Source organism: Pithys albifrons, chromosome 3, assembly GCF_047495875.1.
Source record: "Pithys albifrons albifrons isolate INPA30051 chromosome 3, PitAlb_v1, whole genome shotgun sequence".
Classification (NCBI taxonomy): domain Eukaryota; kingdom Metazoa; phylum Chordata; class Aves; order Passeriformes; family Thamnophilidae; genus Pithys; species Pithys albifrons.
In genome coordinates, this window is record NC_092460.1 from 69,743,415 (window position 1) to 69,764,589 (window position 21,175).

At 37.7% G+C, this 21,175-nt stretch overlaps 1 long non-coding RNA gene across 1 annotated transcript; it reads left to right on the forward strand.

The window, feature by feature from the left end:
- The first annotated feature begins 69 nt into the window (after positions 1-69).
- LOC139670510 (uncharacterized) lies at positions 70-19,896 on the forward strand. The gene is made up of 3 exons (XR_011697494.1): positions 70-378; positions 18,828-19,006; positions 19,804-19,896. It is a non-coding gene; the product is annotated as an uncharacterized lncRNA (long non-coding RNA).
- Positions 19,897-21,175: the final 1,279 nt, after the last annotated feature.

A 21,175-nucleotide genomic window follows, 5' to 3' on the forward strand; every position in this document is an offset into this window, starting at 1 on the left:
AGGGTTTTAGGAAAATTTGATAATGTCCATAGAGATAAGCATTTTTGAAAATACAGGTACAAAGTGGATGTTCCCTATCTATTTGCCTAGTATATTTTAAGAGACAGATTTGTAAGATCTATTTTTTTTACAAAAATTGTGCAAATTTTCCCTGTTACATACTATAAATTTTTCTGTCTGCTTCATTTTTTTTCTATTTTTTCCTTTTTTTTTTAATTGTATAGGTTGCATGAAATTTACTGTTCCCTGTATCCCTTTTAAAATACAAACATTCATCTTCTCTTGCTCTTCAGGCACTGACACCAAGACTGTATGCTTATGAAATCGCTGTTGAGAACAGGAGCTGGTGGATGGTGGAAGTGCCCAGCCAGAAGTGAGGTAAAGAAAAAAAATTGTGGTGAGAGAGCCAACAGTGTCCTGGGGGGAATCAGGCACAGCATCACCACTCGGTCGAGGGAAGGGATTGTCCTGCTCTGCTCTGCACTGGGGTGGCCTCACCTTGGGTGTTGTGTGCAGTTTTGAGTATTGCAATATAAGAAAGATACTAAGCTGTTAGAGAGTGTCCAAAGAAGAGCAATGGAGATGGAGAAGGGTCTTGAGGAGAAACCATATGAACAGTGACTGAGGTCATTTGGTCTGTTCATCCCAGAGAAGAGGAGAGTGAGGGGAGTCCTCATTGCAGTTACAACTTCATGAGGGGAAGAGGAGGAGCAGGCACTGATCTCTTCTCTCTGGTGACCAGTGACAGGACCTGAAGGAATGGCCTGAAGTTGTGTCAAGGGAGGTTTAGGTTGGATATTAGAAACAGGTTCTTCACCCAGAAGGTGGTTGGGCACTGGAACAGGCTCCCCAGGGAAGTGGTCACAGCACCAAACCTAACGGCTCAAGAAGCATTTGGACAATACTCTCATGCACATAGTGTGACTTTTGGGGATGGTCCTACACAGGGCCAGTAGTTGGACTCAATGATCCTTGTAGGTCCCTTCCAACTCAATTATATTGTGCGATTCTGTGATTCTTTGCTCTCTAAAAATCACCACTCTGACAATGCACAGCTGTGCAAATAATTTTAGATATTCTGCATTGACCTTCCTGCATTTGATCATTTAAGGGACTCCTGTTAGCTTTCCTCATGTTGATATATTTGAAAATGATTTTTACAGCTCTTCTTCATTTAGCAATCTGCTCCTCAAATTTATTTCTGTTTTGCCCTATTAGGATTTTAAATTTAAGTTGCCATATGGTAAGTGATTTATACTACTTCCTTGAAAGGTTATATTTTTATTTCTGAAACTTTTTTCCTTCTTCTGTTTAACTGTACTGGTTATTTTTTAACAATCCTTTCAGAATATTTTTTATGTATAACAGCTAAACTAATATTTAGAATGAACTGGAGATTTGAACCAATCTCCGTCTTGCTTACATTTTAATCCACGGAATATTTCCATGAAAAGAACTATCATCACATCAGTAGGTAACAAAAACTAAATTATAAAATCAGCAGAGAATTTAATTAAAAAAATGGTTAATTAATCAAAGTTCACTAATAATTTTCCTTTGTGTATTTGCTCCTTCCTAGTAAGTCATAGCATCCTTAATACATTTCTACCTACGAGCATTTTAGGAACACAAAAAGTTTGATGTAAAAAAACCCTTTATTATATTAAAGAGAATGTGTGTACATGCTTCAAGAAATATTTTTAGAACATTTTCAGAGTTACTATTCCAAAAATATTTACTGAGATTTCAGTAGTGACTTCTCTAGGTATCCCAGATCAACCAATTTCTGAGGATGGAAACTGCATGAGTTGCTCTTTCTTCTCAGCTGAGTTTTTTTTTCTGATGAAGTTCTAATTGGGACCACACACAGAATTGTGAAGAGGTCAGCATGAAGGAGATTGTGGTATTTCCAGGATGGAAGTGCCAGACATTTCATAAAGACATGTTAGAAAAATTTGAACTCAGTTTTGCAGATTAGCAATAAAAATATTTCTATTGTTTTCATAAAAACTAAAGCTCCTCCAGTGCTTTATTGGAAGCTACTCTTTTTGTAATACCTGAGCTTTTCACAACTTTTAACATCTTCTCAGATTTAAAAGTAAGTCATATATTTCAATATATGTAATGTAAATATGTGTGCCAAATATTTGCAGAATGAGTCATGGCAACATTAAAGAGACTACATCCAGAAATGTGATCTCGAAACAATTTTCTTCAAATGATGTCTGTTCCTGAAAGAATAGCCTCCATATACACCCTGTTTTCCTTACTAAGAACCCCACATCCACAGAGCTATGGATTCTGTAGCTTAGTCTTATTTTCTTTGCTTGTACAATAATCCTACAAGTTAGACTGTTTAACCAAGGAATGAAATAAAGGTTGTTATGAGGAAAGTCTAAAGCAGTTTTTTTCATTTGAACTTGCACTTTGGAAAAGATGAATACCCAAGCTTTTCTCAGCTTCTATGATAGTGTTCTGCTTCAGACCGCATGAAATATTCAAGTGCTTTTATCTCACTTAACAAATTCTTGGGAGAGCAGATATTTGCAAATCCCTTTCCAAACAGACAGTCAAAGAAACACAGCTATCACAAGGCCTGGATCAAGGAAGGTGATGATGTTTTTAAGTGAGACTTAGAATTTAAGAACCTAAAACTGAGCTCTTGAAAGCTCCTGCTTAATCTTTGGAAGTGCCTAGACTCTATCATCACCTCATTTCTTACTGCTGTGTTTCCTCAGATGCCTGAATTTTAGGTCTGCAAAGCCTTAAAAGTAAATCACTGTTGACATGACTGACGACGTCTTGGCTTCTGTCTCAATTTAAGTCTCATCAACAGCAGCAAGCTTGGTCCCCCTGTTCATTTCCACTGCGCACCAAAACTTGAAAGGCATTCTCTCAACAAACTTGCCAGCATGAAAGGGAAAACGCAGGAGAGAGACTAGGCTTGTAAGCTGATAGAACCAGAAGCCTTCAGTGAGAGCCTAAACCTTTGGATGTGGGCCTACACTGTTCACCATCAGCGTTGCAGTATCTGTGATAATGCAAGGAGTCCTACTTTCTTTCCCCTGGGCAAATTCTTTAATCACAGAACTATGATTGCAGTAGCCTATGGGCTTCTCTTTCTGTTGAATGAAAACCTCTGAAGAGCTGGGAAGAAATACTACATCCATTATGCAGTACTGAACTAGAGGAACTGAATAAAAGAATCTACAAAGAATAACAGAATTCACAGTGAGATAAAGAATGCAGTAGATTTATGTGGCAAGGGAAATTCAGATTGGATGTTAGGAAAAACCTCATGATAGAAACTATGGGGAAGAACTGAATGAGAGATCATGGAAGTCTCTGTAAGAGGCAGTTTAAGGTACTTCTGTGTTTTTGAGAGTGACAGGAATATTGCAGATTCTGGGCTGAATACCCAAGTTTAACTCCAGCTCACCTTTATCTCCTGAGGAAAACAAACAAACAAACAAATTAAACAAAAAAAACCCTCACAGTTTCTTCCTGTTCTGTGCTACTCTAAACCTACAAGAGAACATTGATTTCTCTGAGGACATTAAAAACAAACGTCCAAAAGAGCTTTTGTGAAGCCAGAAAGGCAGCTTCTAAACAAATGTGGCACCACATGGCTGCAGGAGACTACGACACCTTAACAGACACTTGAGCAACACTCACATTACTTTACTGAACTGACAAAAGACTATAAAATCCTACCCATCTGACCTGCTGCTCCATACACAGTCCTGTAGGATAACATGAACTATTTGAAGAACCATGTGGTAATGTACCTTTGACTCACAAGCTGTGCAAGCCTTTGGTGTGGGAAGGAGGTTTTGCTGAGTGTTGAGGAAGAGCAAAGAGGCTCAGAAGCTCAACAATGCAGCACCTATGCAGAGAAAAGGCCTCCTGAGGAAACACATCTGGAGACTCAGTAGCGACCACAGCAGACTCCAAAGCTTCTTTAATGTCTCTCCATTACAGAGCCAAAAGATGCCTGAGGCAAATCTAGCAGCAAGATAAGAACAAATGTTAAAAAATTAAAAGTAATTTGAAGTTTACTCTGGGAAAGATTCTTCTACTCCTCCTGTGGGAGGCATGCTTACTTCAGTCGCCACATTTTTTGAGTGATGTACTCTGGTTTTGCTTTGCACCATATACATTTGGTGAAGAGCAGACTCATTTTAGCCTGTCACAGCTGAGGTGGCCAGCAAGGCCAGATGTACCCATGCTGTTGCTGTGGCTATTCAGGGTTCAGTAAGAGGACAGAAGCCTCTTCCTCCTCTGGTGTTTCTACAGGCATTGCAGGGAAGGAGGCTCTCTCTTGTCTTATCAGGAAGGAGGCCTGGTGCCTCATCTAAGGGTCAAGCACTGTGCTTTCTATAGCCATTGCCCTTCATGCCCCTCACCCTTCAAGCACAGAATGGCAAAACAGGGCGAGAGAACTGCCAGGTAGTCCTCACTAGCACAGCAAAGTCATAGCACAAGCCCCCTTGATTCCTTTGGATGCCTACATCTCTTCACACAGGCACATATACACATGTGCATGAATTCACAGAATCAACAGAAAAAAGTACTTCCTAAAATCAAAATTACCTTTTTAATGATGTCCTGGGTTGAGCTGGCAAAATGCCAACTGTCCAGGACAGAGTGAAAACGGTTCCTCCTCCCCCCAACCAGCCAAGGGGAAAAGAAGAGGGAGAGGAAAGAAAAACCCTCAAAAAGCAGGTTTATGCTGAAACTAACAACATGTATTTATACAGAGAAGAGAATATTAAGAGGAAACTACAATATAACACACACTTACACAAGTTACATATATATAACAAGGAATAACTTCCCACTTCCCAGTAAACACAAATTCTACCATTTTAACTACAAATCATTCTAGAGAAGTTGGTTCTTCAGAGACAGACTTAAGCAGAGAGAAAAGCTAAGAACAAACATTTTACTTCCCTCAGATAACATGATGTTAAGCCGGTGCTCTGGGCTTGGGCCTCCCCATCCCTCCTGGGACAGCAGAGTGTCTTGCTGGCACCACCGCTGTGAAGCAACTGAACTAAGCCACACCCACACACCAGCTCTTACCCCTTTTGAGATGATGCAATATGGTATGGAATATAATATTATTGGCCAGAAGAAGTCAGCTGTTAGCTAGCTCAGTCCAGCTCAAGTCAGCTGACAATTCCCAGGCCTAGCTGAACTTTAAAACCTAAATTTAGGCCCACCTGACCAAAGCCATAACAAATGATCTCTTCCTGTTCATATAGGAACTGCAGAAAAATCACAGCCTGTGCACCTATAAAGCATTTAAATGGCTTAGACTCAGTCTGTGTGTAAAATGTGTGCTGCTGTTGCAGTACTGGTAAATGATCTGATGTTTTGTTTCCTACTATTATGCAGTTCTAACGCTGAAACTGTTATACTGATAAAAAGATTCTTCACTTCTTACACCAACTTTTCTCAAGTTCCTCTGCTCCCTTCTCCCCTGCTGAAATCCATCTTTGCTCCCTCTCCAGTGAATTTACTTGACTGCAGTTGACATTTCCAATGATGTAAATCCCAAATAACATATTTTTCTCAAAACCCAAGGTAAGCACTGCCCAAAATCGGATGGGGAAATGAATATTTAAGACATTCAGTACAACTGAAAATCAATTACGCTACAATATAGCTGTGCTTAAGCGCTGTGCTGTAGCCTCCTGTTGCTTTGGCTGAGATGCAAAGCAAGCAGAGATGTACCCATTCCTGACCAGCAGCTTTGCTGAGAAAAGCCCCTGCACAGACATCACTTCCTCAGCAAAAAGTGTGTTTCTTCAGAGATAGCTGCTTCACTGGTGGAATGGTGTAAATTTATAAATTTGAGCTTTGCCTGCAACATTGCATACAAACCAGAGGTGCTTTATCAGTAAACTTTCTAAGGAAAGTATGTGTTATGAGGCTTGCTGTGCTCAGTTATACTGACCTACTTAGAGGAATACAGTTCCTGTGTGTAGATGCTAAAAGTTGTCACATCTGTGCCTATGTACAACAAGGTCAAGGAGGCATGGATCTTCAAAAGTACTTCGGAGTTCATCTCCTTCTTTGAGTGCCTCTGTTAAGTAACAACTCTTCAAAATGATCAGCCAGCTGCTGCTGAAGCTGATGGGTGCCAGTTTTCTGCTGGGGGTCAGTTCATGCAGACCCAACTGAAGTAAGGTGACACTGCTCCTTGCAAATTGCTGAGAGTGACATAGGATCTAATCTACATCTCTTTTGGCAGCACTTGTGGGGACAGCACACTACTCCTCTCTTCACACACTCCAGTCATTTATTTCTGCCCTTGTATTGCTCCTTCAAGTGTGTTGGGACAGCTGTTTTGGTATTTAATGGAACCTGGAAACCATGACAGTTGAAAATTAATCTTTTCAACAATCTTCCCTTTTTCTTTCTTCCTTTCCTTTCTCCTTTATTTTTTTCTTTTTTTTTCTTCCCTCTCCTTACTGCCTTCCCACACCCCACTTCCCACCATCCCTGCTCCTTCCCTTCCTAAATTTCATTCCTTTCCTCCATTTATGTAGAACCCTGGCTGTATCAGTTCACTCATCTAGTTTTCTCTATAGACAAAACTATTTTATTTTACTGAAGAACTCTGTTAGGCTGTGATAAGAAAGGAAATCAAGAATTCTTAAGGCAGTTGTGCAAATCTCTTCCTACACTCACCAAAGTGAAACCAGCCATATCCTGTGTATATTACAATACTCACCTCCTGTAAGTTCGAACCTCAGCTCCAGATTTTGGCAACAGTAACACATTTGTCTGCAGTGTTTTTCACTATGGTCATTGAAGGCCTGATACTTATAAAAGCTTCACTCCAGCAAACTTTTGAAATTCCCATCTCAAGCAGTATAGAAATTGTGGACCAAACTGTTCAAAAACTTAGACTTAATTTTTATCACAAAGTTTCCAAGTGGTCATGTCCCTCTTCAGAAAATTCTTCATATTATATTTACTGCTGGTGACTATTTTTATTTCTGTGATGTACATGTAGACCCCATGTTTTCATAATTTTTAATACATTTTGAAGAAAGGAAATATTTCTAGTTGAAAAGCGAGTGGTAGAATCTGTCTTCCTTAGCTTTTATTCTACCTCTCTATCCTGTTTGAGTTTAGATCGGATTGTCAATGAAATACCTTATCTCAGCTGAAATACCTTATCTCAGCTGTTCCTTTCTTCACTTTAAACACAGAATAAACCTCATTGACTTCAATTTTGAGGCTTTCCACTTTCTGATATTAAGCCATATACTAAGATTAACATAACTGCATATATCAGCACAAACCTCCGATGCATCAGTATTTTCTCCATCTTTGAGCAGCTTGTTAAATCTAAGCTAATAAAAGAGCAGAGCAACTGACAGCATGTGGTTACTGATTTTAGATAAATGACAGGTCTATGGCACAAAAGTTGAACTTTAATCCATGGTGTATGACAATTTCTTTTCAAATGAAACAATGCCAGCTGAGTGATTCTTGTCACAGTAGAAAGTATCGTGGAGGAAAAAATAATAGTTGAAGCATATTCACAACTTTTATAACTGTTGTGGTTAAAGAAATTTACATCTATGCAGTTATGTCTTGGTAAATCTCTTCCTGAACTTTCTAAAGAACAAATTTACCTGAGAAATACATCATTTGTGAAATTTCCATTCTATGCTTATTTTCTGCAGCTCGAGGAGTAAGAAGTCCATGCTAATGCAGAAATGTTTATAAGATCTCATATATGTGCTTTATAAGAAAAAAAATCCCTTATAACAACTGTTCTTTGCAGCATCCTGAAACATTATTTAAAGTGTGTTACAGCTTAAATCAGGTTTATTTGTGCTGAAGTCCATGTTAACAACTATTTTAATACATTTTGACATTCAGTACATTTGAGACATTTTTCCCAAGGCCTGCAGTGACAAGACAAGGGACAATAGATTAAAACTGAAAGAAAGTAGGTTTAGCTTGGGTGTAAGGAAGAAATTTTTTATTATGGTGAGGGTGATGGGGCACCAGAACACATTGCCCAGGAAAGCTGTGGATGACATGTTCCTGGGAGTGTTCAAGGCCAGGTTGGATGGAGCTTTGAGCTACCTGGTCAAGTGGAAGGTGGCATTAAAGGTGCCCATGGCAGATGGGTGGAACCAGATGATTTATAAGATCCTTTCTAACCCAAACCATTCTGTGATTCTATAATTCTGTTTCATGAAGTGGACTTTGGTATAGGGAAAAAGGGTAGCAGAACATGTGTAATTGACTCGGGTTCATTCTTTCATTCATATCAGTAACAGAATGATGTTATATATTAAGCAGATAACTTACAGACATTTTTATTAACTATAAAAAAGATCAGTTTGATAGTTTGGCAAAATCCATTAGTTAAATAGAATATTTTTATCTGTATGATTAAGTGTACCCTTTCTCTCTCTCATAGTTTACTCTGACTTCAATTTTTGTATTTTGCTTTGTGCTTTAGATTTAAGCAATAGTGAAAATTAGGCAACAGTGGTTATATTCCCAAGGTTTTGAATAAAAATATGCCCCATAATGAAGATTTTTATTAATATAATTCACAATCCTTAGTCTCTTGACAAATACATTTTGGTACTGACTTACTCAGAAATTTGTAAGGCATATAAAGCAGTTTGGAAACCTTCTTGACATTTCAGATTTCTAATAAAAAAGACAAGTAAGTTTAAATTTTATTTAAAGTTTTATTTTATTGAAAGAAATATTTTGTAGAACCTATAAACTCAGGGAAAATTAAATGAAGACATTTCATGATTCTAAGCAATGGTAAAAGCAGTCTCCAAAACATTTCTACTCAGGAGGATATCCTTAAGGCTTATATTTCATTTCCTCTGGAAAAGGGTAAGGTGAGTTCAGTCCAGGTTAAGACAGGGATGGAATTTTGTTCTTGTTTACTCAGATGCAACTTACCTGGTTTCAAAGTTCCATAAATGAGAGCAGGGTTTGGTCAGTGCTTTATGATACCCTTTGTGGCTGGAATTTTTTTGTTCAGACATGTTTACAGGAAATGGAGAACCAGAATGGAATTCCTGACTTCAACTCAAATGTGCTGTACAAATTTAGCTTAAGTTCAAGATAGATATTTATTAGATTTATCAAATCATAGTGTAGATTTTGACTCAAGAAATTGGCTAGTATTAGATCCCATATCAGTACAGCTGAGTGAAACTCTCTGCAAAATTAGCTGTTTGTCAGGGAAAATAAAAAATGAAATGTTTTTGAAATAATTCTTCAGCATTTCAGAAGTATCTTGGCTTGGGCAAGATTTGATGAAAATGAAGTAATTAAATTCACTAAACTGCTGATGGTCCTATGCCACAAAGTGCAGTGGTTAGGATAATCACCTAGGAGGTGGAAGATAACACTGAGATTCATCTGAAACAGAGGTCAAATCCAGAGCATGGATTTAAAAGAACGTCTGCTATCTCTACTGTGTGTTTTAAAAAGCTAGCAAATGCAGTGGTTGATGCAGTGCTGGAGAGTATCAACACAAAGCAAATGAGCTCATACTAGCTCTCAGAACACTGGTAGAGGCATTGGCGTGGAAATTTGACTTTTAAATTTCTTATTAACTGTAAAGTCAGAACTTTCACATACCAGCCAAGTATTCCAAGCAGTCCTTTTGTTAGAGGCATTGCTCAAGAGGAAAAAAGGTCAGGCTACCAGGGTTTGATATTCCATTGCCCCACTTTCCACTGCTTGACAGTTCCTGTGCAGTTGCCTCCTCAGTGGTATACAGTGCCCCAGCTTGTCACTAGCTCCTCTGCCACTGAGAAGAACCTGAATTGCAACAGGACTATAGGCGTGTCAGGGTGTATCCCTGCTCTTGTGTTACTGACATGAGCCTATCTAGATCATGCATCTTGGCATAAGGATGTGGCATCAACACGTAATCCAATGCAGAGGCACCACCCATGAAGAAAGGAAGAGATAAAACTTCTTCGCTGTGTGCCTATTCGTTTTCATAAAATCACAGACTGGTTTAGGTTGGAGGACATCTTAAGGATCATCTTGTTCCAAGCCCCGCCATGGGCAGGGACACCTTGCACTAGTCCAGGTTTCTCAAAATCCAAGCCAATAGGGCATAACCCTAACCTTAACCCTAACCCTAACCCTAACCCTTGAACAGTTTTGGGGCTCCTGCTCTGAAGGACTTCTGAGTAGATTGGGATTTGTCATTTCCTGTAATTCTTTAATGTATGGGGGCTTCCCTTTCTTTTCTTTTCTTTTCTTTTCTTTTCTTTTCTTTTCTTTTCTTTTCTTTTCTTTTCTTTTCTTTTCTTTTCTTTTCTTTTCTTTTCTTTTCTTTTCTTTTCCTTTTCTTTTCTTTTCTTTTCTTTTTTCCTTTCCTTTCCTTTCCTTTCCTTTCCTTTCCTTTCCTTTCCTTTCCTTTCCTTTCCTTTCCTTTCCTTTCCTTTCCTTTCCTTTCCTTTCCTTTCCTTTCCTTTCCTTTCCTTTCCTTTCCTTTCCTTTCCTTTCCTTTCCTTTCCTTTCCTTTCCTTTCCTTTCCTTTTCGCTTTATTTTCTTTTCGCTTTCTTTTCCTTTTCTTTTTGCTTTTTTGACCTTCCCTTCACTTTCTATGCTCATCTGCTCTTAGTGCATGTAATTCAAACAGGTGCTTCTGAGGCTTATGACCTTACATTGAACACTGTAAAATCTGCTTGCCTTTTGACTGATCTTGTCATTTGACCTTGGCCAGTGGCACACACTGTTTCTGCAGTCTTATTTATTTATCCTGGATATTTGGATGCTCTGTGAGGGTTTACAAGCTGCTACAACAGTAGTTCTTCCTGTTCTTCTTCAGCAAGCCTTCTACCTTCTTCTCTGTACCGTTTACAATGTAGTGTCCTAGTTGTGCAAGATCAGGAGACAGAGAGTAAAGCACACACAGAAGGAAACTTTATTTTTCACTTGTTATACATGGTCCAGTAAGTGTATGGAGTCATAGAACTAAAACCCAGGCTTGTAATTGATCAAGAACTGCCTTAAGGAACTGAAGCAACAGATGACTGATATACTCCATTTGACAAATTAATTTCCATTTTGTACAAATTTCTCATATGTACAAAGAAACTGAAAAGAATTTAATTTCAATTAATAAAGCAAACCCCCAGAATAATTAATTAGCCATTTTAACACACCATTGTTTGTTGTGGGGTCAAATTTTTTCCCCTTTTCCACTTTGTCATGCTCACTCTTTCCTATATAACACTGCTTTGTACTGTCTAACATTCAGATAGAAAAATTGACTAAAATATGAAGCTACAGGTAGATTTCATACTGAATTTGTCAGCTAAAGCCAAGAAGTGACTAGCCAAAAACCTTTTCAAATTAAGCCGGACTTTGAATTCTAAATTTCTGACAAACCGTTGACTACAGCTCTGACAAACTCTGTGAGTTCCTTTGGAAATACTGAAATCCTGTGAGTGGAGAAGAAGAAATGTGCATCTTTTATTGTACCTCAGGACCACTTTCTTCTAAAGCCTTCTTAACACTATTTTATCTCTTCTATGGACAGAATCTGCTCAGAAATCTGTGGTAAGAAATGGTCCAAGTGACACCATAGCCCTTTACTGCTATTTCATTTCCAGCTTACCCTATGTGGGACAGATGAAAAGGAAGAAGCAACCTGCAGATTCCAATATTGAATATACACATTGTGAGATTATACATACAAAAGGGAGTAGAATGTATTTTCCATTTGGGTCTTAATCTACAGCCTAAATATGATAAGCAGTTTTTCTAATACTTATCAGGTATTTCCTCTTCCATCATTTTTATTAACAACTTCATACCAAGCAGGGAGAAGTGTACTGTGGAATGGTGGCCACTTCATGTTTTATAGATATATAGAACAAAATATTGACATCCAATATAACCTAATGCATTAACATTTGCCACTAAGATATTAATACCAAATTCATTGTAAAGTTCATAGTAATGTTTTTCTATATTGGCTTAAAACCAAGGAATACTGCTTACCCTACCAAGGTCAACTCAAAAAGAGCATGCTACGTATGAGCCAGATGTAACTGATATGCTGTTACAATCCGCTTAAATGTTGCAGAAAGAACTTTATATTCAAATATTCCCTTGAGCAAAATTAACACTCACACAAGTTATCTGTTGATACCAAAAACTGATTTTATTAGTTGATAAGAGATGCAAAGAGAATTAATAAGAAAAGTTTGGGAAAAGCTAAATTTACTTTTAGAAGCAGAGAAAAGTTACCACCAAAACTACCTTTTTGCCGAGAGGGTGTGTGTGGCTGAGGGAGAAGCAGTTTCTGCCTCTTTTTTTTCTGTCTCTGCCACTTTTCAAGGTTATCTCTTTAGCTGCAGGGGGGTCTTTTAGCAGCTTTAGTTCTCTGGAATGCAGGCATGATGTGTGGTTTTATCACTTACCTGGAGTGTCCCAGGCCATGCAGGGTCCCAATGCAGCAACACCTTTTGACACTCCAAAATATGGTAAGGGTAGCAAGATAACTTATAACTCACACATGTGGCATGGTGGGTTCAGTTCCCTCCAGGCTGGCAGAGTTTCAGTCTTTGGTGGCAGGCAGGCAGCAGGCGGCTTCGGAGAAAAGGTGAGGGGCAGGTGGGGAGAGATTCCTGGCTACGTTAACCAGTTCTCTCTCTTTCCTCTTTCCCCTGATTTTCCAAAATTTTTCTTCAACTTTTATAGTGTTCAAAGGAGATTGTACAGAGTTTCTTGGCAGGTAGCCCTATTTATATGAAACAATAGCAGGATATTCTGGTAGGAAAAATCTAGCAGAAAGCTCTAGTGAGAACTTCTGGCAGAAAGCTGACAGAGAATTTTTGGTAGGAAGGTTTGACAGGCGGAAACAATGACAAAACATTATTTATGGCATTTCTATATTATCTGTGTAGTACATATGTTTACCTTAACATTCACAAAGGAGGTGATGGACAAGAGGAGTGAACAATGCATGTGCAGCCCTGACTTTGGCTACCACTGATATGGCTTTTTTCATGTGTGCACAGAGAAGGGACTAAAGCCTCTCTGCCCTTCAGAGCAGCACTGTGTAAATGTTGTCTCTGTCTGCATGAACCAGCAGGGCCATTCATACATGAATGTGAAAGCTGGTACTGGGCTTCTATTGCTGCCGAAGCACAGTTGCCTCCTTATGTGAGCAAATGTTGCATAATAGCACAGGTAATAACCAGTGCCCCATGGAGCACAGCATGCATTCTGCACGGCAGTGCTGGCATGGCATTTTCCCTGCCAACCCTTGATTTGCAATGGCAGAGGAAAAAGGACGGTGCCCATACATAAATACCAAGTGTAAGGAATTGCACAGCCAACTTTTGCCTCATTTGTTTCTTTTGTGATTTCAACACATAATTTAGTGCATGCTTGGGTGTGTGCAGTGGGTTTGGTACAGCTGAACCCTGTCAGACCTTAAACAACACTCTTTTCCCAAACTGCTCCTAGGAAAACGGAAAGTGACTCACATGGCAATTTGGGTTCCATGAGAACCACAAAAAAGATCTTTTAAATACTTGACAAAATTGTACAAAATAGGCTCTAATTGTTTTTTTAAGATTTTTTTATGAATTGCCCTGCATTATACTTTCAACTTGAGTCCATAATTTGAGGTTATAACACTGTGGACTCATAAAGTATTGATAAACAAAGCCTTATTTTTTCTTCCTGCATTCTCAGAAAAAAAAGGTATTTTTACTTACTTACACTCTCTCACATGTATGTAACATAAGCAGGGAGCATTGGGGACTGGAAGGGGCAGGCTAGGAAGGGGCAGCTGAAGATTTTTAATTCTGTGAAAACAATGAATAAGCTCATACTTGCATCTAAGCAGAAAGGGCCTTCATTTTAAGTAGCAGGAAAAGGCATTCTTTCCAGGCACATCACTTAGTGACTTCATTCATATATCTGATTCATCTGACTCAGCCTGGACAGCTATATCTGTGTTCCTTGCACTCCTATTCTTCAGTAAAGGGAGATAAACTGGTATCAGTTAGAAATCAGTTCAGACTTCTGGTGCAGGCTCTTCAATCTAAATTGACCTTATGTCAATTTAAATGTGAAGATACCTAACTGTATTAAAAAATATCAATAAGAATCACTCAGACCAATTTAAGTCTTGCAGTAATCAAACCCCATCCCATTAAAACCAAGTTCCTTGGAGTGTTATATTTGTACAGCATTAGCACATGATCACTTAAATTGGTATATTTTTGGTGTGTAGATTCCCCTTGAAGCTCACCATCTGTTAGGTTGCAAAGCTATTTGCTTTTCAAACAAATTAGACACTTGAGAGGCTTTACTCTATAAAAAGAACTACTTTTTCTATAAATATCAGGTCTTCCTAATACTTATAAAAACCAAATAGGGGTGTATTTATCAACAAGGGCTAACTATTGGGAAAAAACATCCTTTCTAGTAGTGTGCTTTTGGTATATTCTAAATGTTTTAATCTTGCTTTTTATTTATAATTTCTCTCAAGACAAAGTAGCCAAAACATCTCTGTACAGGCCCTTCTCTGTCATATGTAACCCCTGGATCTTTGCTTTCATCTTTGCTGCTCCTCTTGTAGCTGTACAGATATATCTGATGCTCCTCTTCCAAGTACTTACAATCTACTAATACAATTCTTAATTACAAATTACCTCACCTCCTGATAGATACCTGTGTTTTGGTTGGAGGGCATTCTTGTTTCAGTCACCTGATTCCATAAAGGAATGTACGTATATTTTGTATAAACTGAGAGCTGATGGTTATGGTCACTAATTTTAATAGATGTTCAAACCATAAGAAAACAAATACATATCTAAAAATGGGGAGACATTTTTAGCAGGAATCATGTGAATACTATTGCCTCTACTTCTTTAACATTATTATTATAGAAATTAGGGTATTTAAGTAACAGTTCCTGCAAGTCTTCTTTGATAACTGTAAAGGTGAATTGTGGCTACATAGAGAATCCAGTTACAGAAAATAAGTCTGGCCTGTTTTTGATGAAGGTTTTCTGCATATTGGGCAACATTAGAAAATTCAAAGCCAGCAGACTGTGGAAAGTGGTAACTTCTCTCTAGGCACCATTGATGATGCCACAATCAAAATATTGTACCCTCTCTGTACAACAGAGAACAATGAAGTGGGGGGAAACCATCACAGGGGCACCACAGTGATGGAGCAGGGGAAATAGATGTTGTGTGAGAAGATGAGAAAGCTGGGTTTGTTCAGCTATGTCTTGGTTTGAGATAAGCAACTGCCAACCACCCCCCAAGCACAGAGAGAAAAGCCTTCCTCCTAACACCAAGGAAAGGGGGGAAAAGAGAGGGGAAAGAAAAAAAAAAGAAACACTTCAAACCACATCTATACTAAAACTACGTATATTTTTACAGAAAGGAAGAGACAATTAGAAGAGAGTACAAATAGACACACAAGTCTGCAACAACAAATTCCCCACTTCTTAACAAACACACAAACTCTACTGTCTTAACTACACATTACTTAAGAAAAAACTTATTCCCCAGGGAGACAAACTCAAGCAGAAAGGAGAGACCCAGAACAACGCAATTTACTTTCCTGAGATACCCTGTGAGCCAGTGGTGGGCCTGGTCCTCTCCATCCCCCCTGGGACAGCATCGTGCATCTTCCCAAGAGGAAGGCTGAGAAGTGACTGCCTTAATCACTCCCACAATGGTTCCTAGTTCCCTGGAGATGATGTCATAATGTGGTATGGAATACAAACTTACTGGCTAGAAGAGGTCAGCTGTTAGCTCAGCCCAGCTCAAGTCAGCTGACAGCTTCGGCCTAGTCTGAACTTCAGAGCCCAAATCTAGGCCCACCTAGGTGAACCCATAACATTCTAGGACCAGTTTCAGTCTTCAACTACCAAAAAGAAGCCTTGAAGAAGATGAAAGTCAACTTTAGAAGCACATAGTGAAAAGACAGGGTACAGTGGTCAGATGCAGCAGAGGAAACTCAGGCTAGCTCCAAAGAATATTGCCTATGAGGGTAGCTAAGCACTGAAATCAGTGCCATCCTTGGAAATAACAGTAATTGACCACACAAGGCCTCTAGAGATCTTACCTTACCTTGAAGTTAGACCCGCTTTGATTAGAGGTCTAAACTAGATGACCTCCTTTGATTCCTCCTGGTATGTATCCCTCTATGGTTCAAAGCACCCCAATGCTTGTCAAAAATAAGGAGATCTCTAGGGAGAAAAGCAAATGTTCTTTTAAGGAAGAGCAAGCACAGCAAATAAATAAATAAATAGAGTTCTTACAGTTTGACAATATTCTATTTAACTTCATTCCTATCCTTCATTAAACATGTCCAACAGATTACAATTTGCTTAGCCACATCTTAATACCTACTGACAGAAATAAAACTCATACAGTTTCATCACTGCATAAATTAACTTTTCACCAAAGAAAAAGAATGATCCCTCTCACCAAACCAGGGTGAGGATCCATACACATCCTCAAAATCTGAGATAACAGGTTATGAAGATTTATTTCCAAGAAGGTGACTTATGCAAAAGAAGTTCCATTTTCACTTACTACCAATGAGGACAGATCATCTTTTCTTCTCACTCTTCTGCCAAACACTTCACATTTAGTCTTTCACTGAACATTTCCCTTTCTTCTTTTGATATCTGATTTGCTTTTATTTTCCATGAGGCACTTTATTTCACTTTTAATTGATATATCAAAAAACATGCAAGGTTAGTGACATATTCAATTACTGTGGCTGAAGTTATTATTATTTAAGACAATATATTTAAGACAATATAAAGATCAGAGGCGGCTCAGAAATCCTTTATTTCCCTTTAAATATCTCTAGTCCTCCAGTTCCTTTATCAGCTTGAATCAGTTTTATCAATTTCACACTAGCAATGAACAAAGCAGCAGTACATTTTAGAGATTATTGTAGTTATTACCAAAAAAGTGATATTAACATTTTTATCTACTAAATCACAGTGCACCCTATTGAAGCTTTATCCTAACTAATCTTTATTATAATATTTTGATAAATTTTCAAAACTCTAGATATTTAGAAATAGGTATGGATCAAAAAAACCTTGAATTCTGGAAATATAATTACTATTTTACCTCCAAAAGAGGTAAAAATTTAACCTTTTTTAAAATTATCATCTTCCTTCTATTTTTTTAATTTAGTGTTTCTGCAGACTATGTTAGCTACACACATATTTACTGCCATTTAGAGCATGAGTTGCTATAAATCATCCTTTCTTTAAATATATATAATTTTCATTCTCCAGAAATCCCAGAGTAGGTGCTGCCTGGCTAGTGATGCCTACAGCAGCCTTTCTGAGAGTGGTAGGACTATGGTGGCTGTGAACTCCTCTGCAGCCGATATCAATCAACCATAGCAGAGTTGGCATTGAACCCTTCAGTGAGCAGATGAACAGACCTTGCAGGTTTTATCACCAAAGAACACTAAGATTTTTTAGGGAGTGATAGAAGTTACACATCCTTGGTAAAGTTCATGATGATTTTAAAAAACAGCATGAAAATCAGAGATTTTTTAAAGCACAATGAAAATTAGTTTTGAAACTCAGTAAGTGTTACTGGATACAACAGAAATGCAACCTGAGAGATTGCTATTTTTTATGTGGATGTAGAGTGTTTGCTAGTAGATAATTGATTGATTGATTTAAAAATGAAATAAAACAAATCATAAAACTTTATTTGATTCATCTCCTTGGGGAGTTAAATTTCACAATAATTCCACTGCTCTCTGTAGAAGGCTACTGATGGAAGTAATTACTGTTGGAGTTGGAGTTACTCAGAGAGAAAGATCTGGGAAAAGAAATAAATTAAAGTCAACAGGGAGCCTTCCACAGGATCCTTCTCATACTGTCCTGTCCTACCTGTAGACTGTGCATGTCAAAAAATGAATTTTGTCTATTGTTTAAATATTAAAGCAGGGAGACAGAAATACTCGCATTTCTGAAAATACAACTTTCTTGTGCTTTGTAATTTGTAAACACCATAATCTCTGCTAATTAAAACTATTTTGGGTTTTTCTTCCTAGATCATCCACATTTCATTATGTCTCCTACATGCTGTTGCTTAGCAGCTAGATACTTAATAATATTAGAGGATATGAGAAAGCAGGGTTATTTTCCTCCTGGCACTCATGAATGAACCTGGGTGCCTTCTTTCAAAACTTCTAAACCCTCCTTCGAGGAGACAGGATACTGCTCATGTTATAGAATTTGGTTTTAGAAATAAATAATTGCTGTTACATGTTGAGTATGGGTTTTATGCAGTGATATTGCTATTACTTGGAGAGTCAAGGTAAGGAGGGGGAAATATGAAACATAACAAGAACACATTTAAAGTTATCAAGCACCCAGTTACCCAAAGGAATGTAAGTCTTTCCCTTTCCTGACTAGGAAGTGATGTTAAAAAACTGTTCAAATGAGAACCATATTGCAGTTGCATTTGTCAGACTTTTGTATACTATTGTCAGTCATCTTGCAGTACATATAGAATAAGTTTGCAAATTCTGAGACACAAATCGGCCTTTGTTGCTGTGTTTCAGGTAAATTATTTAACTGTAAAGATCACAGATTTTTATTTTTTTAAACAGCTGTTTTTACACTTAAAATTGAAATGCTTACTAATACAGCACTAGAACAGGTAATTATGTAAATTTTATGCTTTTTAAATTGTAATCCACCTGCAACATGCCCAGTCACCCATGGATGTAGATTGCTTCAAAAAAAACCCTATCTACATTTCCTATGTTTTAGAGATTTGTCTTCTGGCTTCAGAGGTTTCAAAGAACAGCATGGGAGAAAATAATGCATCAGCAATGAGAAATACAACAGCTCTGCAACTTGCTCTCTCTTGAAGGATGGTGAACATTCAGAAAGAATATCTTGCACTGATCTTCTCCAATTGCATCAGGACTTCCTCAAGAAGATTTACTGTATTACTATTATTATTGTTGTTATTGCTATTATTGTTGTTGTTTTCTTTGCTCTTTTTTTTCATATCCATTAATATATGGGCTTCTGACACTACTGTATCATGGCAGAATACATTCACTACAGCAATACTATAGACATCAGAGATTAGAAGTCTAATGTAATCAGTGATCTCTGCTAATGTAGAAATTAAACTCAAGGATTTCTTCTGTGCTAGTTGGCTGCATTTTGTACAGTTTACTTTTAAATTGTTATCCAAAATGGGCTCCAAATATTAGCCATTTCTAAATACAGCATGTTCTCTTAGAGATTCTTTCTTCTGAAGTTACTCTAAACATGTAATTCTTTATGTCAAATATTTTAATTAAGAAATACCTTTTTGCAATGAAAATAATAACTTTTAGTTATAACAGTATATGACTACAGTTAAACAAATGAGCTCTGAAATTTCCTTTCCCAGAAGTATGTGTGCATTTAAGCTAATTTAAATATAAGTAGCGTTTCACTGACAGACAAGCAAAACCTCAGACATTCTAAACACATTTCTGTTTGACATTAAAATGTGTTTAAATGCTTTTAATAGGCCAACTGGAAAAAAAAAAGTCAGTCGATTGTGTTTACAATAATAAAGACTAACCTGTAAAAGGAATTAATATTTCATTGTGCAGCAGCCATACAGAAATGAGAGTAAAATAGTATCAAAATAACGAAGTAGCATATTTAAAAATCACATAATAAAAAACTTTTAAAATATTTAGTGAAATTGCTTGTAAAATTAAAACTTGTGCTTTTTGCCTAGGAGTTTCCAGAAAGAGAACTTAATAAGGATATAAAAGACTGTGGCAAGTCTCTAAGATTTGCATCTTGAATGGGAATTACAAATACCATGGGAATCATCTTGTCAACCTGCCCAGCCACGGACATAAAGATTTACTGACTTCCTTGGAAAATACTTATCTTAGTAAGTACAAAATTCCACACTTCTATGGAACAGTTCTGCCCTGGACCTGCTCTGGTACATGCCTACATGCAAAAAGGGAAGGGAAGGGAAGGGAAGGGAAGGGAAGGGAAGGGAAGGGAAGGGAAGGGAAGGGAAGGGAAGGGAAGGGAAGGGAAGGGAAGGGAAGGGAAGGGAAGGGAAGGGAAGGGAAGGGAAGGGAAGGGAAGGGAAGGGAAGGGAAGGGAAGGGAAGGGAAGGGAAGGGAAGGGAAGGGAAGGGAAGGGAAGGGAAGGGAAGGGAAGGGAAGGGAAGGGAAGGGAAGGGAAGGGAAGGGAAGGGAAGGGAAGGGAAGGGAAGGGATTTTTGTCCCTCTTTAAAGGAGGGGGCCTTCACCTTATTGAACTTCCCACCTCCCAATACTTGTCTTTAAACCAAGACAGTATGTTATTGAAACCTATCTTGCAAATCATCTGCTTAAACAAACCTCAACTCATGCTTTATCAGTAATCTATTAATAGGAAGTTTTTACTTAATTTTTCTGTTACTGGTCTCCTATGTCATATGACATTGTTGCTCAATGTTGAATTTTTGATTTGTGTCATATCATAAGAAAATCCATTTCTTTTTGAAAAAAAATTGTTAGACCCATTTTAAGTTTCATCAACAGTCTTTTCTTCATTAAATGAATCACTACTATAGTCGCGAAATTAATTTTTAGAGACATCCATAGTATCAGATTTAACTAAAGAAGTTACAAACAATGTGTGATTAGGAAATAAAAAAAAAAATCAAAACCAAAACATTTATTTCTTATTGCAATTACATTTCACCTGGAGTTGTTTGTTGACATATCTTCCTAATAACATTCCTGCTTTGGAAATAATCAGAATTTCTCAGTTTAACAGAAGAAACTTCTGAGATTTACATGAGCAACTTGTTAAATTGTTTCATTAGGCATCCTCCTTTCTCCATTGTAATTCTCAGAGGTGAATGCTCTTGCTTGCAGTTCACTGCAAAACAGTTCCTACTGTTATTATGCAGTTACAATATTGCTGATGATGATCCTTACACTTCCAACAGTCAAAGAACTGAAAATGGGCAAATCAAAGTTTTATAAAATAATAAAGCCATGCTGCATCAAATAAATAGCTTGTTTCACAGCAGAGGGACAGTTTATTTTAGTAGTTTTCAGAGATGAAAGTGAATTTTAGTGACAGAATGTACTTGTAAT